We start from the raw sequence: 12,694 nt of genomic DNA, 5'->3' as shown, positions 1-12,694 counted from the left end.
ACAACAAAAACGATTTAGATCTTTTCTCAGTAACCATTAATGCTTTATTCTATATGCTTTATACCAGTTTTGTATTAGAATCTCCTGCTAGCTGCAAGCTTTCCCCACAATGCACCCAGACTCTGGATATTGAAATCACGCACGCAAACACAAACGTCTAAGTACCACATGATGCCCATATACGCATATAGATTAAAACCAATAATCACTATATAATAAAACGGGAAGATGCCTTGTGGGATCTCTTCAGCGTGATAGCTAGAGACTCTTGTGTATGTCCATGGTGTAGTCGACCAAGATACCAATATAATCACTTACCTTTAATGCTCCGTTTGTTTCGGCGTAAAATGATTTCTGGAAAATGGTTTCGGTATTTTACGGTGTTTGGTAAGGGCGAAAATAATGGTCAACGAAAATCATTTTCGATTTGACCGAAAAAGCTTCTTTAATTTTTGGAAAACGATTTACAGTTTTAAAAACCATAAATCGTTTTCCGAAATTATACACTTCATCATTGCACGCACGTTTGATATCTGATTGCCGGAATCCGGCAATAGTCGGTCTTTGGAATGTAGACGGCACCGGAATCAAGCAATATCTGGCTACCGGAATCCGGCCAACGGAATACTGGTGCCGGAACCCGGCCACCGGAATATTGCCTTGCCGGAATCCGGTCGCCGGAATTCTGCCGGTGCCGGATGCCAGCACCCTAGATTTCGGCGGAATCTGGCCAGAATCCGGCCATAGTCAGAGCCGGCCGGATCTAGCAAAAATAGCCGGAATCTGGCCGGATCTGACCGGATCTGTCCACTGAGCCTGCCGGATTTGGCCAAAATGGCCGGGATCCGGCCGGAAATGACCGGATCGGGCCACTAAGCCGGCCGGATCTGGCCAAATGGCCGGGATTCGACCGGATCTGGCCACTGATCTGGTCGGATCTGGCCAAAATTGCCGGGATCCGGCCACTGAGCCGGGCGGATCTAGTCAAATTGTGACGACCCGTTTTTTTTTTTTTTTTTTTTTTTTTTTTTTTTTTTTTTTTTATACAAAACGTAAAACGAGTCATCACAGAGGCACGACTACGTGTCGCTCAGCCAACATATGGCACATGCCCCATAACATGTACCTGATAATCAGAGTATGACATATATCTATCTATGCAGCGGAAAACATAAATCTGAATAGCGGAAATTACAACTTATACATCTATCACAAATTAATTACATCAAAGAGCCATTTAACGTCTATCTGTATGAGTCTTATTAACACAATATTTACAAAACAACTATGGCTTTACAAAGAATATGTGACACAAACGTCACAAGTTATACCAAACCTATAAAACAGTGGACAGCCCGTGGTCCGACAATTACAATCGTCGCGGTGAGCTTCAGTCATAATTTTCCAAGCATACTGCTACCGACCCATCGACTATATCGAAGTACCTACAGCCAAAGAAACATCATCTACACGGTTGTGGTGGTATCCACATCCGCATAGGTGAAAGAATGAGTTCACCGCCTTAGTATACCTCATACTAAGACCTCAGTGGTATAAGACTAACTGAGTTTTCACAAAGAACCAACCTTTATTTTATTTCTAGTCGTGCGAGCACTATATTAGCCACAATTTACCAATAGCTAATGCAGCAAACACCGACTATTTAAAAACATTTAAAACATACTATATAGTTGGAAACATATGTAGAAGTTCCAATCTACCGCTTGGAATATTCTACATATAGACCCCTCTATAATAATACTTTTCATCGGTCGCTTGGACATATGTGCACACGATCACTCCATCACAGATATCACGTATACACATAAGTCTTAAGCAAAGAACATGGCATCTTACTCTTCCATACTAGGATAACATCCTTCAACAAAACACTTGCAACACCATCTCTAATCGTATTTCAGTTTCATGCCTTGAACGTCAGTAGATCATGAGAGCACTAGAGCTAAACTCAATCATGCTAACATGTCTTTCCTGAAGAACAATGACAGTCAACCTTCTTACTCATAGACATGTCATTACTCGCGCCTGATCAGTCATGTATCCATGTACTTTCAAGTTCAATGTATGCTATTAACACATGACTATCCGACAGAAATATACATAAGCTCTTTTCCATTCAAACTCTTATGCATACTAATACGTCTAGCAAAACTACTCATAGCATAAAACATCACTCATAAAACAATGCTATATATGATATGCATGCCTCAATGTGTTGCTGATACTGCCTCAATGTGCTGATACTGTTACTCTGATATGTATGCTCTATACTACATGCTTAATGTTCCGTGCTTGACCAGTATATATTTCACTACTGTATCATGCTGAAATCATGCAGTTGCTAAATCACGTTCCCTTAAAACTAAACAAATCCAACATTTTATGCAACACTTTGAAGACATTCAAAACATAGTTTCTTCATAAAACTTGAACAGTTTCAACATAACATGTTCTCAAACTCAAAACATAGTTTCATAAAACATAAACAGTTTCAACATGACATGTTCTCAAACAATTTTACATAATTTAAATCTCAACCGTAGAACTTAACACTTTAAATCTATTCAATACTTTTCACTCATACACTATCTCTTTAACATCATTGATATAGTTTAAACGTAATCGAAACTAAACAAATCATCTTAAAGCATATACATTTCATCATATGGTTGGTTCGGTTTCATAAACAATATATATTTTTATCAATCCAATACATATAAAAATATATATTTTCTCAGTGAGTGGAACACCCACCTCGGCTGCATTAGACTCCTGACTTGAACTCCCACTGGATTCCAATTACTCGAACTCTACCTTGGAGAACCCATTGAAGTCTCCAATTACAACACAATCCTGCAAACATTGGTATCGTTAGACTACACTATTGAATCTCATACTCTATGACATCCTAACTACCCGCATAGCTCACACGTCGCATTACTCTATCTCTAGAACCAATTAAGTTCCTTTAACTACTCTTAGGTCATTCCTCGCTTGTAGGTTCATATTTTATCACTTATTTATCTTTAAGATACTTCTATTATTTTACTTGTCTATTTATTATATTAACAATGTATATTTGATTCATATACATTTATATGTATACACATACAATGCTTAAACCTAATCCGATGATACACATAAGTACCGTGTGCATATAGGTAGGTGGATTGGTTACTAGGTTGCTACATAATTGATTTATATCATATTTATATGTTCTATAAGTCTATTAGCTTATACATATTAACTTAGGGTTATTTGGGTAGTTTACATCACAATATTTGTCTCCTATGATATTAGTCTTAGACTCTAGATTTATATCTTAATTTATTTCTTATCCTATAAATACAATTACTAATACATTTAATACTTCTATCTTTATTAGTTCCTAGCCATCCAAGTAACTTAGGTTATGGGACCCTAATCTTACTAACACATTAACCTAACAATTCATATTAGATTAGGTTATAATCCTCTTTTATAACATATCCGTTTACTAAAGGAAGTTTAAAGCACAAACATGAACTCCTAACATCAAAACTAGCCCATTGACTGCCCTCTTTAACCAAAAGAATCCAAATATACCAACCTCAAGCCATACACCAAATCATGAATCAATATACCCATACAAGCATAACAAGAAATCTAACCATCAATCATAGCTACCCTTCAAATTAAGCTCTGAAATAAACACTATTCTTAATCGGTTAACTTATCAAAACAATCCCTTAAAATTCATACAACATTAATCATAATTATCACAATCTCTATTCCAACAATAATCCAAGATTCTCCTACGACCAAACCTTCAACATCTATGGCCATTCATCAAACTCAAAGCTCTCCAATATTAACACATATCATCCATAGGCAACATAACTAAAAATCAAAGAGACCAACTCCAACATCAATAACTCATTCGGTCAACAACAAAATACATCCATAAACATTATACTCATTCTCTATCAAGTAACCATAACCCAACGTTACCACTCAATTTAAAACTCCCAAACCAATCCATCAAAATTACACTAATCAGCCCATCCTCATAACAAAAGCCCTAAAATTCACAAACATAACCCTAAATTCAAATTTAACAAAAGCCATAGCAATCCACCAAATTTCTTCCCAAAAGTTAACCTAATTCTGAAAATCATCAACCATAACCGAGGAAATAAATTAAAGCTTCAACACCCACAGAAATCACAGCCACTGAACACACCACAAATACTAACTGGCCGGAACAACACACAATCCAACCCCATAGACAATCAACTAACAAGGAGAACACCAAAACAGGGGGATCAACAATCAAAAATACCCTATCATTAATCAATGGCAAATCCTCTAACCAACCAATAGAGAATCCCCCAAAAATCATTAAACCTTAATCTAACAATCAACAAATTAATCCACAAAATAAATCATCATAGGTTACAAGAATTTACCCCAAGGATTTTCATAGCCAAACCACCGAAAAAACGCCACTAATTCCGTCGGAAAAGTCGCCGGAAATCACTTTGAAGAACTGGGTCTTCTTCTCGGGTTACGGGTCGCATGGGTCTGGGTCATGGGTCTCTCTCTCGGGTTCAATGGGCTTCAAGTCTCCATGGGTTCTTGGGTCAACGAGCTCGCCGGAAATCGCTGCTAGGTCCGCCAGAAAACTCGCTGGAAATCGCTGCTGGGGGACCGGGTCTTCCACACGGTTCAACGGGTCATGGGTCGGGTTGCTCGGGTTCTCTCTTCCGGGTCTTCACGGATCGGCGGTTGCACTGGGTCTACGGGTCGCTGGCTCACCGGAGATCGCTTCGCCGGCGTCCTCTGGTCTCGTCGGCGCCACCCACCGATGGACCGGGCTCCATCTCCCTCAACTCTCCCGATCCCATCTCTCTCTCTCAGCATCTCTCGATCTCTCCCTCTGAAACTCTCTCTCGATCTCTCGTCTCAATCTCTCGATCTCACTCTCTGTGAGTTGCTCGAGCATGCGAGGAAAAAGAACAAAGAAAGAAGAAGAAAAGAGAAGGAAGAAGGAAAAGAAAAGGAAGAAGAAGGATTCGGTGATGCAGGGGATAAGGGAGAAAATGAGGGGAAAATTACTGAAATGCCCCTCACTTTATACCCTTTATTTCTCAATTATATAAATATAATCATTTAAAATCTATTATTAATCCCATCTATTTATAAACACCAATTTATTAATTGCTAAACCCACTATTTATTTTCTTGGTCTTCACACAAATGGCCGGGATTCGGCCGGATCTGGCCACTGATCCGGCCAGATCTGGCCAAAATAGCCGGGATCCTGTCGGATCTAACCGGATCCGGAGGAGTCCGCCGAAATCTGGCCATTTTGGCCGGATCCGGCCAAACATGCTCGCCGGAATCCGGCAACAGCTACCGGACGTTGCCGGAATTCCGGCAAAAATTGCATTTTCCTTATTCGTAATTTTTTCGTGCAAACCAAACACCGAAAAATATTTTCGAGAAAATTATTTTTTCTGAAAATGATTTCATCGAAAATATTTTACGACGGAAACCATTTTACGTTGAAACAAACGGAGCATAAGTGAAATTATTTGGATTTAGCTTCGGTTTTGTAAAAATAATTACAATAGCTAGGTGTAATTTTTTAAGGGTCTAGATTTGATTTGACTTTCTCTTTCTGGAACACTAGAAATTTGAACTTTGTTCCAATTGAGACCACAAATATTATAAAAACAAATCCGGATCCCCTCAAATTCTTCTTAAATTTGAGATTTTCAAATCTTATAATTTTGGCCGTCCATTAAATCCAAAGGTAAAAAACATGTCACGATTTTTGAGATATCAAGGAAACAAAATTCGTTTCCCTCCAAAGCCAAAAAAGACGGTCCTTCTTCCTCTGGGTTGAGTCACCTCTTCGATCTTCCTCACGTGAAGCCCAAGGTGAGAAAAAAGACTAGTTTTTGCAAAACTTACTTCTTCTTCCTCGCGTGAAGGTGAGAAAAAAAATCCAAGCTTTGGAGAAAATTACTATGTTTAATACATTAAAAAAAGAAAAAGAAAAAAAAAGATATACAGATCTTCTTCACCCAAGTCAACAAAAAAATGGAACTGGAACTGGTTCAAAACGTAGGCTAGGTGAACAAGAATTTGCAGTCTTTCAAAGCATTCATGTCTTTCAAAGCATAGGGTCAGGTTTCATTAGAAAGAAAAACAGATTCTCAGTAATTTATTTGTTCAAACTTCAAAAGGAGATGCGCATATGACATTCAAAATTCAGAAAATCACTATGTTTAATACATAAAAAAAACAAACAGATGTGCATATTGAAGACACCCAAGTCCCCAAACAAATCTATTCAAAAAAAAAAAAAGTCCCCAAACAAATCAGAATTTGTTCCCACATGCACAACTAGAACTGGTTCATTTAACGGACATAGTGACAGGCGAGTAATTCTAAAAATCTTTCAATTATTACCATTGTGTCATTCAAAAAATGATATGACTTTTAAAATCACAATTTGATCATAATTCAATAGTGATCAATCACAAGCCCAATGGTAATTTTAAAAATCACCTCATTTTTTAAAGGACACAAAATGAACTTTTAGCATTACCCATGACATATCAACTTCCATTCTTGGGTTAAGCTATCTCCCTATCTGATTCATGGAGTGATACTAAAAGTCCATTTTGTGTCACTCCAAAAATTAGGTACTTTTAAAATCACCATTGAATTTGTGATTGATCGTTAATGAATTTTAATCAAATGGTGATTTTAAAAGTCACCTTATTTTTGGAAGGGCACAAGAGTAACACATGAAGGACTTCTAGAATTACTACTTAGAATCATTCCTGATTCATATAATATGCGTAAGTCAATTGCAAAAACATTTAAGATATAACAAACCATAAAATTTCATCATATATTATCGTAATTGTACTCTTCAACTCTTTAACACTTGATGATAATTGATAAACAAATTCAACATATGCAGAAATTCAACAATATCTCAGGGAGGAGTGCATCAAACAAATGCATTGTACCCTTTTTTTTTCTTCTTTTTTTCTTTTTTTTTTTGGTTCTTTTTTAATTTTTAATAAACATATCAAGACAGGAAAACAAATGCATTGTACACTTGAAATTCGAACCTTGTTCGAATTGAGATCACAAATATTATATAAACGGATCCAGATCCTTTCAAATGCTTCTAAAATTTGAGATTTTCAAATTTTATAATCTTGGCGTCTATTAGATCCAAAAGTAGAAAACGTTCCACGATTTTTGAGATATCGAGAAAGCAAAATTCGTTTTCCTCCAAAGCCAAAAAAGACGGTCCTTTTTCCTCTGGCTTGAGTCACCTCTTCTTCTTCACGTGAAGCCGAAGGTGAGAAAAAAAAGACTAGTTTTTGCAAAACTCACTACTTCTTCCTCGCGTGAAGGTGAGAAAAAAAATCCAAGCTTTGGAGAAAATTACAATGTTTAATAAAAAAACAAAAAAAAAAAAAAGATATACAGATCTTCACCCAAGTCACCAAAAAAATGGAACTGGAACTGGTTCAAAACGTAGGCTAGGTGAACAAGAATTTGCAGTCTTACAAAGCATTAATTGTCTTTCAAAGCACAGGGTCAAGTTTCATTAGAAAGAAAAACAGATTTTCAGTAATGTATTTGTTCAAACTTCAAAAGGAGATGTACATATGACATTCAAAATCCAGAAAATTTCTATGTTTAATACATAAAAAAACAAACAGTAGTGCAGATCGAATACACCCAAGTCCCCAAACAAATATGTGACGACCCATTTTTTTTTATTATTATTTTTTTTTTTTATACAAAACATTTACATAAATATTAGTCCTTTAAAATATAAACGGATATTCACAGTGGCACGACGATATGTCGCAAAGCCAACATATGGTACATTTCCCATAATATGAACTTGGTATATCAAAGTATAACATCAATTCATCTATGCAACGGAAAACATAAACCTAAATAGCGGAAATCATAACATAACTTCTATTACAAATAATTATAAACAAAGAGCTATATTACATCTATCTGTTTAAGTCTTTTCTCAATATAATTACATAACGGAAATGGCTTTACAAGAACAAGTGACACAAACGTCACAAGCCATAAACTAAACCTATAAACAAGTGGACAACTTGTGGTCCACCCATTACGACCGTTGCGGCATGCTTCAGTCATAATATCCAAAGTAACCTTCTACAACATCATCAACTACGATCAGAATACCTGTAGCCAAAGAAACTACATCTATACGGTTGTGGGGGTTTACCACATCCGTATAGGTGGAATTATGAGCCCACCGTCTTAGCGAAAATAAATACACTAAGACCTCAGAGGTATACCATTCACTGAGTTTTCACAAAGAACCAACTTTTCCTTTTTAGTCATGCGTACACTATAACAGCTACCAATTTTATAAACTTCTGCTTTGAAAATCCTCATAGCTGATATAGCATACACTGACAAATAAAAAGCATTTTAACATACTAGGCAGCTAATATTATTCGTATGAGATTCATTATAGAAAACAAGGGCATTTAAATCATGCAACCATCCGATACCAATATACATAAGTTCTTTTCCATTGAGACTCTTATGCATACTAATACGTCTAGCAAAACTACTCATAGTATAAAAACATCACACTCATGAAAACAATGCTATACATGCTCATGTAAGTTTCTGTTGTATTCCTATGGGGCGTTGGTCCCCCCAATACTAGTTCATGCGTATGTTCCTAAGGGGCGTAAATCTCCCAATACTAGTTCATGTGTACGTTCGTATGGGGCGTAAATCCCCCTGGGGCGTCGGTCCCCCCATAGTTCATGCGTGTGTTCGTATGGGGCGTATGTCCCCCTACTAGTTCATACGTAAGGGGTGTATATCCCCCACTAGTTCATGTGTTTGGGGTGTAGATCCCCCTGGGGCGTATGTCCCCCTTCTAGTTCATGCGTTTGGAGCGTAGATCCCCCTAGGGCGTAGATCCCCCTGGGGCGTATGTCCCCCTTCTAGTTCATGCCTATGGGGCATAGATCCCCCTAATAGTTTGTTTATGCGTTCATGTTTCATGCTCAATGCTCATGCTTAAATACTATACATTTAATTTCATAATCATGCTTTTAACACATGCTTTCTTTATAAAACATAAACAGTTCTATATGTCATTTCTTAGACAATTTTCATAACTTAAATTCCCAACTTATACTTGCTCTAAAATCACATATCATATTCATATTTCAAAACATCATCATAATTTCAATATACTCAAAAGTACTCAAAGTATCCAAAACAGATCATAATCAACATACAGTTGGTTCAGGTTTGTAAAACACTATACATTTTACAATTCATCATATATGAAAATAATACTTCTCGGTGAGTAGAATACTCACCTGGGCTGCATTGGACTCTGGACTCGAACATCCCACTGGGTTCTCGTCACTTGGACACAACATTGGAGAACCAATTAAAATCTCCAATAATGACACAAGCCTGTAAACATTCATGACGTTAGACTATGCTATTGAACTCTAGACCTAATGACACATAAGCTACCCGCGTGCTCACGCGTCGCATTACCCACTTCTAAGTCTAGCCAAGTATCTTAACTATTATTAAATTAACGCTTAGGTTTAGGTTCCTATTATGTCATGTTTATTAACACTAAGGTGAGTTTATTATTTTATTAGGTTATCAATTGTTGTTGCATTACATTATCATTGCTAACCCCCATTTTATAACATTTTATTTATCTACTAGGTTAGTAATATACATCTAACTTACATACTTGTATATGTACATGTATATACATGTGTGTGTATATACACGTATAAAATGCTCACCAATCTAAAACCTAATCCAAATACGTATAAAGATGCCGCTTAGTGATTCCTTGTATATAGGCTATGACTCCAACGCTATATAATCCTTATGTATTCCATTTATTTATTATACCCATTTCACCTACACTATTTACTCATTTCCTTAATTTATTTCGAGTTTGGTAAATGTTCCGACCATTAACTCATAAGGCTTAACGTTTAACACTTGCCCATTCATCATATTGTTCTAATACTCGTATACATTAATTCTTCCTCATGCCTTTTCTAAAATCCAACCCAATCTAAGCTCATGAACATAACCAAATACCCGACTAGCACAAAAACCACATAACTATACCTACATAATATTTCATTTCTATTTCCATCATCTTTGCTATTTACACCGAAAGATATCACATTAACTTTTAACATCAAACATCAACTCCTCATCGGCTTCCCACACTAAGAAACCATCCAACCCAAAGCATACCAAAACAGAATTTTCCACCAACTATAGCCAAGTAAAAATGCCCTACAAAATGCCTCTAGTTTCCATTAACATAATCTCCCTAAACAATCTTCTTAAAAAAAATCGCTCAACTATTAACAATCCATATCACCCATTCGGCCTAGCTAGGAAAATACTCATAAAACATTACAATCAAAACTAAGAACACACTCATCAACTAGCATTTCAACTCACACGGCCACAACAAAGAGACTAACTAAACCCTTTAAAAATTCAAACATTAAAACACCAACAATCCATCATTTTAATACAACAACCATGATAGAGAAATTAATCAAACCTTATTCCATCAAGAACTCAATCCATAATTTCAACCAACATCATCAATCACAACAAAATATCCATCCACATATAGTCATTTAGCTCATACGAGTCTCAACTTATCAAAACAACTCCAACAAACTAACCTAACCAGTTTCCTTAATTGGAGCACTCCTAATACAAGAATCAGCCCGAGAACCACCCTTCCAAACACTCCTAGCATTTCCACAATCCACCTAACGCTCAAGAACCTAACCAATCCAAGCAAACTCAAACACTCAATAAGAATCAAAGAACCAAAGCACCATACATCAATACTGCCGTGACCCACAAAACAGCAACCACCAGCCCACAAAACCAAGCCAATCAACTCACAAAACCCAATTATTAACCTACTAAAATTTACTCCAAAGCATCCCATGAATTTCCCCCAATTTAACTAACCCAATCAACTACAATTTCCACCAAACATCAACTAAATCCAGAATTTCCAGTACCCAATCAACAATTCTAAAATACAAATCCAAAACCTATTTTAGAATCATCAAATACCAATATGGAATCACAAAACCAAAATCCCAAAAGACATGCACAATTCGGCTAACACCTCAAAATCAAACCTTTATTAACCAATCAATCCAACCACCATGGAACTCAACCAAAACTTTAACAACACTATAAATCCACCATTCAAGCACAATACCATAGGCCATACATGGAAGACACAAGAAATTAACAAAACACTACAAAACCTAGAAGTTCCACAATACCCAATCGATTCCAACAAAAAGAAATCAAAACACCCAAAAATCACAAAATCTAGAAATTTCCCAATGCGCATTCGGTATTTTCCCCAAAATTAACCTAAATTCGCATATAACAAAAGTCATAGCAATCTACACTATTATCTAGCTCTATACTCCATGGGTATTATGAAAATCATAATAAAAAGGTTAGAGATTTACCTCAAAAATCTCTCTAGGCCGGAACTCTCCTTTTGTCCCATCATTTATTTCATCTCCCACTTGAATTCGATCTCGGTAGCTCCCTCCATCACTGCATCTCTCACTCGTTCTCACTGTGTTTTCTTCTTTTTGGGCGTGCGTGTGTGTGATGAAGCGAGATGAAGAGAAGAAGGGGAAGGGCTGGTCGTGTGGGTGAGAAGAGAGGAGGAGAAAGAGAGGAAAAGAATGAAAGGGAGAGGGTGAGAATTGACGTGCAAGAGAGGAAAGGGAGAGAAAAGAAAGAGAAAAGGGAAAGAGATAATTAGTGGGACACTTGTCCCATTATGGGTGGTTGGGAGGAGATAATGTTATCTCTTCTTAGCCAACTGTGTATTGACACGTGGCAAGGGAAATTTCCCTTTTTATTTTAAAGAGTAATGTTTCTTGCACAATTTTTATACAATTTTTACACAACTCTAACAACTTTATTTTAAAATCAGCCATTGAATATTTATGACCCACATGTTGAAAAACAAACCCAATGGTTGATCATAACAAAAAGTAGTTAGAGTTGTGCAAAAGTTGTGTGAGAATTGTGTAAGAAACATTACTCTATTTTAAAACACCAACTTTTATTAATGGGATTTGATTCTTGTACAATACCAATACAACAACTGTACAACAACCCCTCACACGAGGGTGGGCCCCAGTATGTGGGACCTACCCTCATGTGAGGGATTGTTGTACGGTTGTTGTATTGGTGTTGTAAATCTAACATTTTCCTTTATTAATTACCTCAGGACCTTCTTTCTAATAATTTTATCTTTTAACAATTAGGATCCGTTTGGGTTTGCGATTTCAAAAAGTGCGATTTAAAATAACGATTTTAAAATGTGCGATTTGAAAAAAGTGATTTTTAAAAACGCAGTTAAGCGTTTGGCGAAATCACAGTTTAGCCTTTAAAATCGCGAATTTACCTTTTAAAATTCTGCGTTTTCAAAAAAGCACTATCTTATCTGCGATTTGAAAAAGCAGATTTTCTGCGTTTTCAAATCGCAATTTTTAAAAACGCAGTTCCCAAACGATCTATGTTCTGCGAT

At 36.5% G+C, this 12,694-nt stretch overlaps 1 long non-coding RNA gene across 2 annotated transcripts; it reads right to left on the bottom strand.

The window, feature by feature from the left end:
• Positions 1-1,433: 1,433 nt before the first annotated feature.
• Positions 1,434-11,889, bottom strand: LOC133851075 (uncharacterized). 2 transcript variants are annotated; one of them, XR_009895737.1, is made up of 3 exons: positions 11,616-11,889; positions 9,432-9,531; positions 1,434-1,466 (listed from the first exon to the last, which is right to left on the bottom strand). It is a non-coding gene; the product is annotated as an uncharacterized LOC133851075 (long non-coding RNA). The 2 variants fall into 2 exon arrangements; XR_009895736.1 differs by lacking the exon at positions 1,434-1,466 and adding an exon at positions 8,003-8,286.
• Between the last annotated feature and the right edge of the window lie 805 nt (positions 11,890-12,694).

The sequence above is a fragment of the Alnus glutinosa genome, chromosome 12 (assembly GCF_958979055.1).
Source record: "Alnus glutinosa chromosome 12, dhAlnGlut1.1, whole genome shotgun sequence".
NCBI lineage: Eukaryota > Viridiplantae > Streptophyta > Magnoliopsida > Fagales > Betulaceae > Alnus > Alnus glutinosa.
The sequence above is the reverse complement of the archived record's forward strand: the minus strand, read 5'-3'. Positions and strand labels throughout refer to the sequence as shown.